Below are 12159 nucleotides of genomic sequence, written 5' to 3'. Positions count from 1 at the left end.
TAATTTGAGAAGCTCTGTATGGATGTGTTGATGTATTGAGCAGAACTGAAGTGAATCTTATCAAGCACAAAGGTGATACATGCATATCACTTTACAGTTGTTTTCCTAATAGTTGCAGTAGTCAAATCCCTTAACTGTGTAGGTCCTAATAACAGGCCTGAAATTGTAAATCCCCTAACATGGTAGCTCATCAACTTGAGTCTAAATCCTCTTGTGAGGTTGCTCCTAAAAGGGCAAAGCTTTTAATAGGGCTGAGGTAAATCCCTTAACTGAGTGACTCCTAAAAGGGTCTGCTCCTAACTGGGAAGGTTTGTATGACCTTAACTAGTCAAAGATTTCTATTCTGCAGATAGTGAATCTTGTGGGTATTAACTCCCACCATGGTTTTTTCCTTTTGGGTTTCCACATATAAATCTTTGTGTTATGTGGATCTTGATATATTGGGTGTTAGCTTATGTGGTGATATTTATTTTATGTTTATTAAGCTCTAAGTTATTTAAAGTGGTGATCAGATTTGTGTTGTGGTTTTTGTTTGCACTAATTCACCCCTCCTCTTAGTGCCTTATAAGTTTATCAATTAGTATCAGAGCCTAATTCCATTAAGGCTTAACCACTTGAGAAAGATCCCTAAGGCTATCATGGGGGATATAAGTTATAGAGAGATGTCTAATAGGCTTGTAGAAGCTAAGGAATCCCTGGATATATTGAAAGGCAAGTATAAACCCTCACTTGCTAAGAGAAGAGAGCTTGCAGAACAATTGATGGAGTTTACTGAAATAGTTCTTCTGATGAAGCTAATATGGATGCATTGGTGATTGAAGTTGAAAAACTAAATGATGAGAAGACAAACCTGAGGAGAGAGCTAGAAGCCCTAACCATCAGGATGAGTCAAGAGCTTGAAGCAAGGAGGATAGTTGAAGACAAGATCAGAGAAAAAGAACATGAGATCTTTAAGCTAAACCAAGAGGTTGGAACCCTGTATCATCATCTTCATGAGGAACAAGAAGAAAAAGAAGAAATAAACGCTGAACTAGACATGGCAATGTCCCTAAGAGAAAGCCTGATAAAAAAAAGTGAAGATCTTACAAAGGAACTTGTTGATGCTAATGAAACACTTGCAAAGTTTAACAAGAGCTCTACTATGCTTGATTATAAAATCTAGTCACAAATGCAGAATGGAGATACACATGGCTTGGGATACCTACCTTTGAGAAAGGTGAGCCTTCCAGTACCAAAGACATCATGCATGAAGGTAAATCTACACCTAAGATTCAGAAATCCACCGGTAAGAAACCCTACAAACCAGTATGCTTTAATTGTCATAAGCCAAGACATACTGCTAATGTTTGTAGATCTAATGTTGTTAATGGCTATATACCTAATGCCTATCAAGGATACAAACCTAGAACCTTTAATGGTTATTGTTACACTTGCAACATGTTTGGGCATAAAGCTGTTGAATGCAGGTATGGAGCAAATAATCTGACGCCCCACATGAATCATAGATCCGGTGGCAATTGACAAAGAACTTTTAATGACCAGACAAATTCCAATTAGCAAAGACCTTATGCTAACCGGTCTAGTCCCTATGAGATGGAAAAGAGAATGAATGTGATTTGCACAATATGTCATAATTACGGTCATGTAGATTTGAATTGTAGAAGAAGGACTGGTAGAGGCAATTCTCGACCCTAGAGAGCATCTAGTATGCCATGTTTTCATTATGATCAATCGGAACACCTTGCAAAGTTTTGCAGAGCTAAAATGAGTCAACCGGTAAATCAATCTGCTAAGCAGAAAGGGAAGAAGAAAGTTGATGTGGAAGAGACCAGAGCACAGATGAACAAAATTTGGAAAAAGAAGAGTGTTCAGAAAGATGAAGACAAACCATCAGAAGATCCTAATTCTTCACCTACTGTGGAGAACTCATCACCGACAAACTAAGCTGTTAAAAGGCTTAGGAGGAGCTTAATGTCAGATCCATTTCCAGACCCCCTATATGGTGTACAGTAAGATAAATCTTCATATCTTGATCCATTTTGATATTGTGAAGTGATTTTGTGATCAAACCGATAGGTTTGATGTGATATGAGAACCAGTAGTTTATTAAATGGTGTTTTAGGGTTTGTTTGTTTATACAATCGGGAATAACATTTAATGCAGTAGGTATTGGGCAAATAAAAGGAATTTTTGAATATCATTTGTCACTTTGCATTCTTGAGAGCACCTGAAGATAAAAAAGAGCATAGAAGAGATTGTGTGAGAAACATTTGATCAAGTTAACTCAATATTTGGAGCGATCTACGATTGGTAATCGGTGAAAGTGAATTCTCAGTTTTGAAACCCTAATTGTGGAAGCGTTGAAAGGTATTTATCTGATAAATCATGTTATTTATTTCAGAGTCTAATTTTTTGAAGATGGATGCACCACATTTGGTAGATGTTACAGTCATGCCTTGTCCAGAGTTTAAGAGGCACCCTTTTAAATCCATTGAAACCGATCCCGTCAGAGCCCTATCTGGAGTCCCATATGGAGTTTTGCATGTAGAGGATATTAGATAGTACATTCACTGTAAGTTTAAAGATTTTAGAATTTATGCTATATTTGATCAATATAGGGCAATGTGTAATAAGGATGGATTGTTGAAGGAACAATTTAAGAATTTTACCGATAAAGGTTTTCACCATGCACTGAATTTTATTGATGATTTTTGATGATGATCTTGTGAGATATGTTTTGAGTCATGTGCATGACCAGTTTATGTGGCTTGATCAACCACATAAGATCACTAAGGAAGTGATTCATGTAGTAACCGGATTGTGTTCCACTAGTGAAGTTCGAGTACTGAGATTAGTTCCTAAGAATGATGTTGAAAAGCTGACCAAGTCATGATGGGATGGAAGAGCTATGACAATTAATGATATTGATGACCCCGCAGTAAAATTTGCTTCAATGGTCATAGGATATCGGGTATATCATTCTAGTAGGATGAACAACATCCTTTCTATAGCTATTCATACTGCTTACCAGATGATCAAACAAAATGTTGATTATGATTTTTCCAGAGGCATTGAGAAGTCATTTGGTGCTCAATCTTGAATCCATCAAGAAACACAAAAGACTGAAGTTTAAATATGGACAACTGATTATTGGATTGTTCTTCTTTTTTCAAAATTAATTTCCTAGTATCGGTGATGTTCAGTGGTCTAAGGACACACCGAGATTGTTACAGATGAGGAACAACATCAGAATTTTGGTTGGGTAATAATTTTGGTAAGATTGCTTGGGGTTATTTCAAATATTTTTAGAAAAATATGCATGCAAGAGAGAGGAAGTCAGCACATGTTGTTAGTAGATATGAGAATAGCATCTATTTTGTAGTTGAAATAGACACATGTTAGATGGAGGTAGTTGATCCGAAGAAAACTTGGGTGATGCCTATGGGCTACGAATTTGAAGAAGATCTTTTGGTTGTATATGCAGAACACTTGCTTGCACAACCGATAGATACTACTGCAGAAAGGTTTGGTACTTATAAAGAGAAATATTTGCTAGTAAATACTGAGCTTGCTAGACCTGTAATTGCTAAGAAAGTGATAAAGGAAGTTGAGTAGTTTGCTAAAAACAAGGATTTACTAAGGAAACAATTGCAGAAGCTAGAGAAAAATATGAATCTAAACAAGTAGAAGCATCGAGTGCCCCAACCGGTACTAGCACAAGTAGACAAACAAGGAGTACAGTGGTGAATGAGACACCTGTAGAGGCAAAGAAGGAGAAACCTTCCAAGATACAATTCAGGAGAAAAGGTAAAGTTATTGAGCCCCCTGCACCTGTAGCACCCAAAGTGAAAGAAGTTTATAGGAAGAGGAAAAAGGAGCAAGCAAAGAAACTGATAGCTGATGATGAAGAAGAAACTGGATCCAAAGGTGAGAAGAAATCTCAGAGAGCTAGTGGCAAAAAGTCAAAGGTTGTAGGAGCATCTACTCTCAAATCTGTAAAGAAATCGGTAACTAAGCTTACAGTTTTTGAAAAGATGTTAATGCATATTAAAGAATATGGTGTTCTTAAGGGTACACCCCTTGATTAAATTGTGAAGAACTGATCAATCCATAGGTACATGTTTCCAATTTGAAAATTAATTAGGATATCCATATCAAGCATTCAATAGCATGTCCAACAAATCCAAGGTTTGTATTTGGTAAGAGTTTGTTGATTTCTCAGTTTATTTACATTCCTTTTTTTCGATATCTAAGGTATGGTTAGGTTTGGAATATCGATCTTCGTTTTGTATTAGTTTCCTATTGTTCATTCCAAATTTAGTGCATACAACATGAGTCATAAGTGTGTCATAAACCATTCACAAACTTAGGTTTTAAATTTTTGATTCATTATATCATTAAATATTTCTTATAACGCATCATAATAGGCACCATAAATTGGTCAATACATGTAACTTTAGCTTACAACTCATTTGTTGCTCTGTGAATATATTCTGGTGACTATTTTATATGACTATGTTTTTTATATTAAAAGCAGCCAAAACTAGGGGGCTGACCCAGGTACAGTCAAGATAACAATAGATAAACAACTGTTAGCAGAGAAACAACAAATTCACAGCCTCCTAAACTTTCCTCTATCAAAAAATTTAAACATACTATGCATATTAATAGAGTATATAAAAGTCTTGGTTAAAATATGCCACACAGGGCAAAAGATAGTTAAGTCCAAGATTAACCAGTAACCATAACTATAAACCAAAAGACCATTAGGGCCATTCAAAAAACAAAAAAACCAATCCATAGAAAAACAAAGCTACTTCTTTTTTCCATGGCTCCTTTTGGGGAGGAGCTTCCTTGCCCATTCTTTGGTGAGGAATTTGAAGAGGTCTTTATTTTCCTCATCCTCCTTTCCTTTACCTTTGAGGGTGCTTTCCTGCAAGAGACAAAGAGTGGCCATAGAGTTGTGCATGACATTCATTGCAAACCTGGAAACATTAGGCAACTTGTTCTCAATGGCATCCGTTCTGCTGGCAATTTCCTACAAGTTCTCGATCATGTCATCCACTTTCTTCTCCAAATCCGTTAGTTTGCCTTCCGCTTCCTCCTTGATGCTGCTCACTTCCTCCACCACCACCATCCTTTCAAACTTGAGAGTAGGGGATGGAAATTTTGTCTGGGATTTGGGACCAGCATCCAGGCTCATGAAATTTTTAGGGCTCTCAGACACATGGGCGGAGATTTCACAATGAGGGGCCAAGGTGGAATGAAATAGGGCTGCATTACCAGAGGAGATGGAATTCCTAGTATCATGCGATGAGGAGTCCTTTAAGGGTTTCTCTGGGGGTTTGGACACCAATATAACAGAGCAACAAGGAGTGTTAGCTTTGTTGGCATTGAGTTGTCATTGATGTCAACTAGTATTGCAGGTTACTGGTAGAGTGTGTCAACCGGGATGAAGAAGATTGAACTGGCATAAAGAAGAGAAGTATGTTATGAGTTGACAGATGCTACCACTAGTATAAGGTGAGATGCAGGTGTGATTTGGCATGCTTGAGATATAAATGGTATGACATAAATCGATATGAAGGATGGTTGTTTGTCTATGATGAAGAGGCTGAATGTTGTTGAATCACAATAGCACCCGGTGAGATGAACAGGAAGAATGACATGAAGTCATACCGGAAGGCAAGATGAATTGTCAAGATCATATGTTGGTGGTAAGAGTGATTGATCGATGTGTTGGTCATACCAGTAGAAGGGTTTCTCGATTGCTCAAGTTTGAACCCACCCTATGTCGGCGAAGTTGAATATATGCTAATGTGTCCTCCGTGGAGCTGATGTGGTAAACATACAGAGGTCGATGAAATGTTCATCGACATGGTGGTCTATGCAGTTGGTAGTCATTAAATAATAAAACCACAAATCACATGATGATATCTAACTGATGCGGCTCAAGGAAGAATGGACGACATAGAATGATTAGGTAGTTGCTACCATTGTGATTGAGGCACGAAATCCGATTGCAGATTGACCTTCAGTTAGAAACAACTGGGTGAAATGAGGTCGACAAAGATCAAGGTCATAAAGAAGGGTTAAGTTTGTTATTTTTAGCAAACATACACTGGATGTATAAAAAACATGTACAAATGCATCTCCCCAACACATGTGAGCGATCCAAGGCAAATAGAATCAGATTAGATACAGATATGGTCGAAGGAAAGAAACCCTAACCACTTGAAGTTTGATTTTTTTTTGGTGGGAAGACGTATTTTTAAATATACAAGTCTAGATCGATGAGGTTTCTTCTAAAAAATGATATTTGATGTTGCTGGCGAATTAAAGTAAGGGAGAAAAGATTGTTTGACAAAAAAAACAAGAAAAACTTTAAGTGGCTATGTGTTGAAGGAGAAACGGGTAAGAGGTGTGTGAACCGACAAAGAACAAACTGACAGAGATAGAACCTAGCAAAGTGTGGGCAAGTGTGAAGTGAATCCAACAGTGAGAGGGAGAGAAGTTTCAATAGAGTAAAGACCAACATAAAGGCAGTTTTGTAGTGTGTGTGGAGGTTTCACAGACTGGTAATATTGAAATTGGTAGAGAAAACTATTGGAAGTTTGAAAATTTTCATTTGCAACAGGGAATTAACTTATGTATTTGAGTTTTCATATTGTCTTCACTAAGTAGGTGCTTAGTGTAGGGGTTGTAGCTCCTTTAGGTTGTAGCCTATAAATTGTTCAGGGGTTGGTGCTCCTTTGATTTGATGCTCATAAATCAGGGGTTGGTGCTCCTTGGGTTGGTGCCCTAAAATTGTAATCGGATCATTTTCATTGTGAGGCTAGATTGGAGCAGAAGATCTCCATCAACTATTCTCACTGAGGTTTTTCCCACATTGGGTTTTCCTCATATATCTGGTGTTATGTGATGCATTCTTGTGTATGTGTTATTATGATGTTATAGAAAATCCTTTCACACACTTATTTTGCACTATTTAGCTTACCGGTCAGCACTCTGTCTATTTTATATAGTATGAGCATATCCCTGATTAAAAAAGAAAGTGTTCAAATCACTTATTCACCTCCCTCTGAGTGATCCATTGTGTCCAACAATTGGTATTAGAGCCTAGGTGCCCTGTTTTGTCAAAGCATTCTCTAGCTTGGGTAGATCAAGTCAAGTGTTCACAATAACAATAAATGAATCTGCCTCCTCAAAAGCCCCTATCTTTGATGGTGTCAACTATGCCTTTTGGAGTAGAAGAATGGAAACTTATTTGTCCTCTCTAGGTTGTGATGTATGGATGTCAGTTGTGAATGGGTATATAGTCCATACTAATCCCCCTACTGATCCAGATGCTAAGTAATAATATGAGAACAATGCTAAAGCTAAAAATGTCATTCTTAGTGGGTTATCTGATAATGAGTTTGTTAAGGTCATGCACTACTCATCTGCCAAAGAAACTTGGGATAAGTTGCATAAAATATTTGAAGGTGATGCTAAAGTCAAGGAATCCAAGTTATAGACATTGACAACACAACTTGAGGGTTTGAAGATGAGAGATGAAGAGAAGATTGTTGACTATCTCCAAAGGATTGATAAAACAACAAACACCATTAGAGGGCTTGGAGAAGAAATAAAAGATGAGGTGGTAGTGAAGAAAGTACTTAGATCTCTCACATCTAAGTATGATACAAACGTTTTAGAAATAGAAGAAGCAAAAGATCTGAAAATATTTACAATGGATGAGCTTTATGGTTCCCTAATAGCTTATGAGATGAGGACAACCAATACTAAGTCTGTGAAGAAAGAGGCTACATTCAAAACATCAAGGAAAGGAAAATAAGATTCTGCTCAACATGGAATCGGTGAAGATTCTGATGATATCATGGCAAACTTTGTTAGAAGGCTCAAGACGGGCTCAGGAAAATACAAAGGCAAGATGCCCTTGAAATGTTTCAATTGTGGAAAGATTGGACATTTTGCTGCAAAATGTCCATATGGTGATAAGAATAAATATGATCAATCAAGTGGTAGTAGATCATACGGTAAGGACATGAAGAAGAATGTATATCGACATGGTAGAAGAGGCAACCAGAAGCAGAGCAACCTTTACACACATGAAAATGATACCACTAATGAGGAGAGTGCCTCGGATGACTGTTGCAGTGAAGATGAAGTTAGAGAAAATCTTTTTATGGCATAAGAGGTTCTGGTAACTGAAGAAGGAGAAGAAAAATAGCAAGAAGGAGAAGTAGATCTTGAAGCAGAGCTCATCAGTGCTTTGGAAGAGATGAAGAAAATAAGAAGAGAACTAGAGAAGGTGAAAAAGGCTTCAATTGAAGAGCATGAGATGTTGGAGAAATCTTTTGAAGAATCCAAGAAAATAGTTGCAGATCTAAAGCTTCAATTGGAAGAGTCCAAGAGGATCTGTGAAGTTACTAGTACTGGTTTGAGTAAAAAGGAGAAGGAGCATCAGGACCTTGAAGAAGAAATTGTTAAGCTCTAGAAGGAATTAGAGAAGAGAAAGAATGAACTGATGATAAGAAGCAAGTATGAAGGAAGCACAAAGGCCCTAGATAAAATGTTGAGCAAACAAAAGTCTTCAAAGGATTCCAGTGGCTTAGGATGAAGAAGGACAAAGTTCAAACAGTAGAGACACATCTGATAAGGAGTTATGGGTCACTTCTTCAAATGAAGGAGAAGAGAAGAAGACATTCATGGTAAGCAAGGATACCGGTAAGAAGACATATGCAGATGCTGCTAGAAATTGCCACACAAACCGGTATACACAATCAATAAACCAAAGGCCATACTCAATGCACCGACATGCAGATCCAAGGAGAAATGTAAAAGTTGATCATGAAGGATTCACCCAAGTTAGCAAAATGAAAGGAAGACCCCCGGTGAGGCAATCATTTGAAGGACCAAGGCAACCTAACCGGTATGTTCCAAGCTTTCATGGTTATTATCACCAATGTAATAAGTTCGGTCATAGAATGGCAAATTGTAGGAAAATGAAAATAAACCCTAGTTTTGAGAGTAAAAACTCATTTGTTGCATTACAAAGTACAAATGTCACATGTTATAATTGCAATGAGTTTGGTCATAAGAGTTATGAGTGTAGGAGAAATGTGCAGATGTCCTACAAGAATATTTTGGATACATCTTTCAATGCTAATGTAAAATGTTACAAGTGTCAAAATTTTGGTTACAGAGCAAGGCATTGTATGCTGAGAACAGATGAGCAAAAGAAAATAGTACCAGATTAGAAGATAGAGACTAAACCGGAACACAAGATGATAGAAGAGGAGAAGAAGGAAGAGAAACAGGTTTGGATAGAGAAGGAGAAGAACAAGATAGAGTCAAGCTTGATTGTGCAGACTCCTCTACATGCTGAAAGGAGGAATCTATGGGTAGTAGATAGTGGTTGCTCAAATCACATGACCGGAGACAAGAAAATTTTTATCAAGATTGATGATTGGAATGGTGGTTCTGTCTAGTTTGGTGATAACTCCTCTATCAAGATTAAGGGTTGTGGTACATTGAATATTGATGGAAATATCAAGGCTCATGATGTGTACTGTGTGGAAGGACTAAAACATAATATGCTAAGTGTCAGTCAGATGTGTGACAAAGGGTACAAGTTCACATTTGACTCTATCGGTTGTCAGATAAGAAGCAGACTACCGGTTAGGTTGTAGCAGAATGAAAGAGGACATATGGTAATGTCTACAATCTGAAGGAATGCTACAAGTCCCAATGCATGATGGGACAGGTTGATGAAAGCTGGTTGTGGCATCGAAGATTAGGTCATGTGAACTTTGATAATCTGGTGAAGATAAGCAAAAACTAGTATGTAAGAAATATTCCACAAATAACTGAACCAACAAGTAATTTTTGTGATGAATACATCAGATGCAAGAAAATCAAAGTGAGTTGCAAAACAAAAGAGTAAAATAACTCAAGACCTTTGGAGTTAGTACATACATATTTGTGTGGACCAACAAGGACAAGGGATTTGATCAGCGAGAGATACTTCATGTTATTCATTGATGACTACTCAAGGATGACTTGGGTGAAATTTTTGCATGAAAAATAATAGGCATTTGAAAGATTCAAGATTTTCAGAAGGATGGTTGAAAATGACAGTGGACACCAGTTAAAGTGCTTAAGATTAGATTGGGGTGGAGAATATTTTTCAAATGAGTTTATTGACTACTGTGAGAAACGTGGAATCCAGAGACAGTATTCAGAAGCAAGAACACCACAACAAAATGGTGTGGCAGAAAGTTAGAATAGAGCAGTGAAGGAGATGGCTAGAACAATTTTGAATGAGGCCAACATACCGGATACACACTATAAGGAAGCAGTTCATACTGTTGTCTACACATTAAACTTGGTACAATTAAGAGTGAACAATAGAATGATTTCTTATGAGTTATGCTATGATTGGAAACCATCACTCAAGCATTTTAGAGTGTTTGGAAGTAAGTGTTTCATCAATAGAGATGCTGATGGATTAGGAAGTTTTTATTCCTGGAGTGATGAAGGAATCTTCTTGGGTTACTCAACCAATAGCAAATCCTACAAATTCTACAATAAGAAATTAAGAAAAATGGTTGATAGTATAAATGTGAGAATAGATGAAGACCTGCATAAGAGAGAATCTACACCAACACCCTACATTGATGTTTCAGATGTTGAGTATGAATAATAATCTGACAATGGACCAGTAGAAGAAGCACCAAGCAAGAACTCCAACTCGTATGTGCAGAAGAACCATCCGGAAGAACATATCATAGGAGATAAAAATGAAGGTGTGCATACCAGAAGGAGACTAGACCAGTACGATGAGCAGGTAAATTTTTGCCTCATGACAGAACTTGAGCCCAAATTTTGATGAAGCTAGAAAAAGTGAGAAGTGGGTAGATGCCATGGATGAAGAGCTGAAACAAATTGAGAAAAATCAAACTTGGAAACTTGTTCCTAGACTGATAGACAAGAATGTCATAGGTACCAAGTGGGTCTATTAGAACAAGATGAATGAAGAAAGCAAGATAATCCGACATGAAGAAAGGTTAGTTTGCAAAGGGTATGCTCAAGTGGAAGGTATTTAATTAGAAGAAACCTTTGCACCGGTTGCCAAGTTAGAGGCAATATGAATTTTTTTAGCTTTCTCTACCTATAAAGGATACAAGGTTTACCAAATCGATGTCAAATCTGCATTCTTGAATGATAATGCTAAAGAAGAGGTTTATATGGAACAACTAGAAGGATATCTATTAGATGATGATGAGAGTTTTGTATGCCAGTTGAAGAAATCCTTGTATGGTTTGAAGCAGGCCCCGAGAGCATGGTATTCCTGGTTAGACAAATACTTGAAAGACAAAGGATTCCAGAAAGGGAATGCATACAACAACTTGTATATTAAGTTAAATGGAGATCATATGATTATAGTTTTTTTATATGTGGATAACATTTTTTTTGGTAGAGAAAAGGACATCATGTGCAAAGAATTTGCAGATCAGATGAAGACAGAGTTTGAGATGTCCATGCTGGGTGAGTTGTCCTACTTTCTTGGTTTGCAGATTCCACAACAGGAGAAATGAATTTTCATCTCACAAACCAAGTATGTTATAGGCATGTTGAAGAAATTTCAAATGGAGGACAACAAACCAGTAAGTACTCCCATGGTTATCGGTTGTAAATTGAGAAAACTAGATGAGTCACCGAAAGTAGAGCACAAACTATATAGGTCTATGATTGGTAGTCTGTTATATATAACAACATCTAGACCAGATATTGTACAAGTTGTTTGCATGGTTGCAAGATTCCAAGTTGCTCCTAAACAGTCTCACTTAAATACAGTCAAGAGAATCTTCAAGCACCTGCAAGGGACAATCAGTTATGGTTTGTGGTATCCAAAGAAAGGAGACTTCGCTTTGTAGGCTTATATGGATGCGGATTGGGCAAGATGTATTGGTGACTGGAAGAGTGCAAGTGGAGGTTCTTTCTACTTAGGAGACCAATTAGTATCATGGCACAACAAGAAGCAAGATTCAGTGTCATTATCTAATGTTGAGCCAGAGTATATAGTAGTTGCTACATGTTGTTCATGGGTATTATGGTTGAAGCAGACACTTAAGGACATACAAGTGGAGATAC

Source organism: Cryptomeria japonica, chromosome 2 (genome assembly GCF_030272615.1).
Source record: "Cryptomeria japonica chromosome 2, Sugi_1.0, whole genome shotgun sequence".
Lineage (NCBI taxonomy): Eukaryota > Viridiplantae > Streptophyta > Pinopsida > Cupressales > Cupressaceae > Cryptomeria > Cryptomeria japonica.
This window is presented reverse-complemented; position numbering follows the sequence as displayed.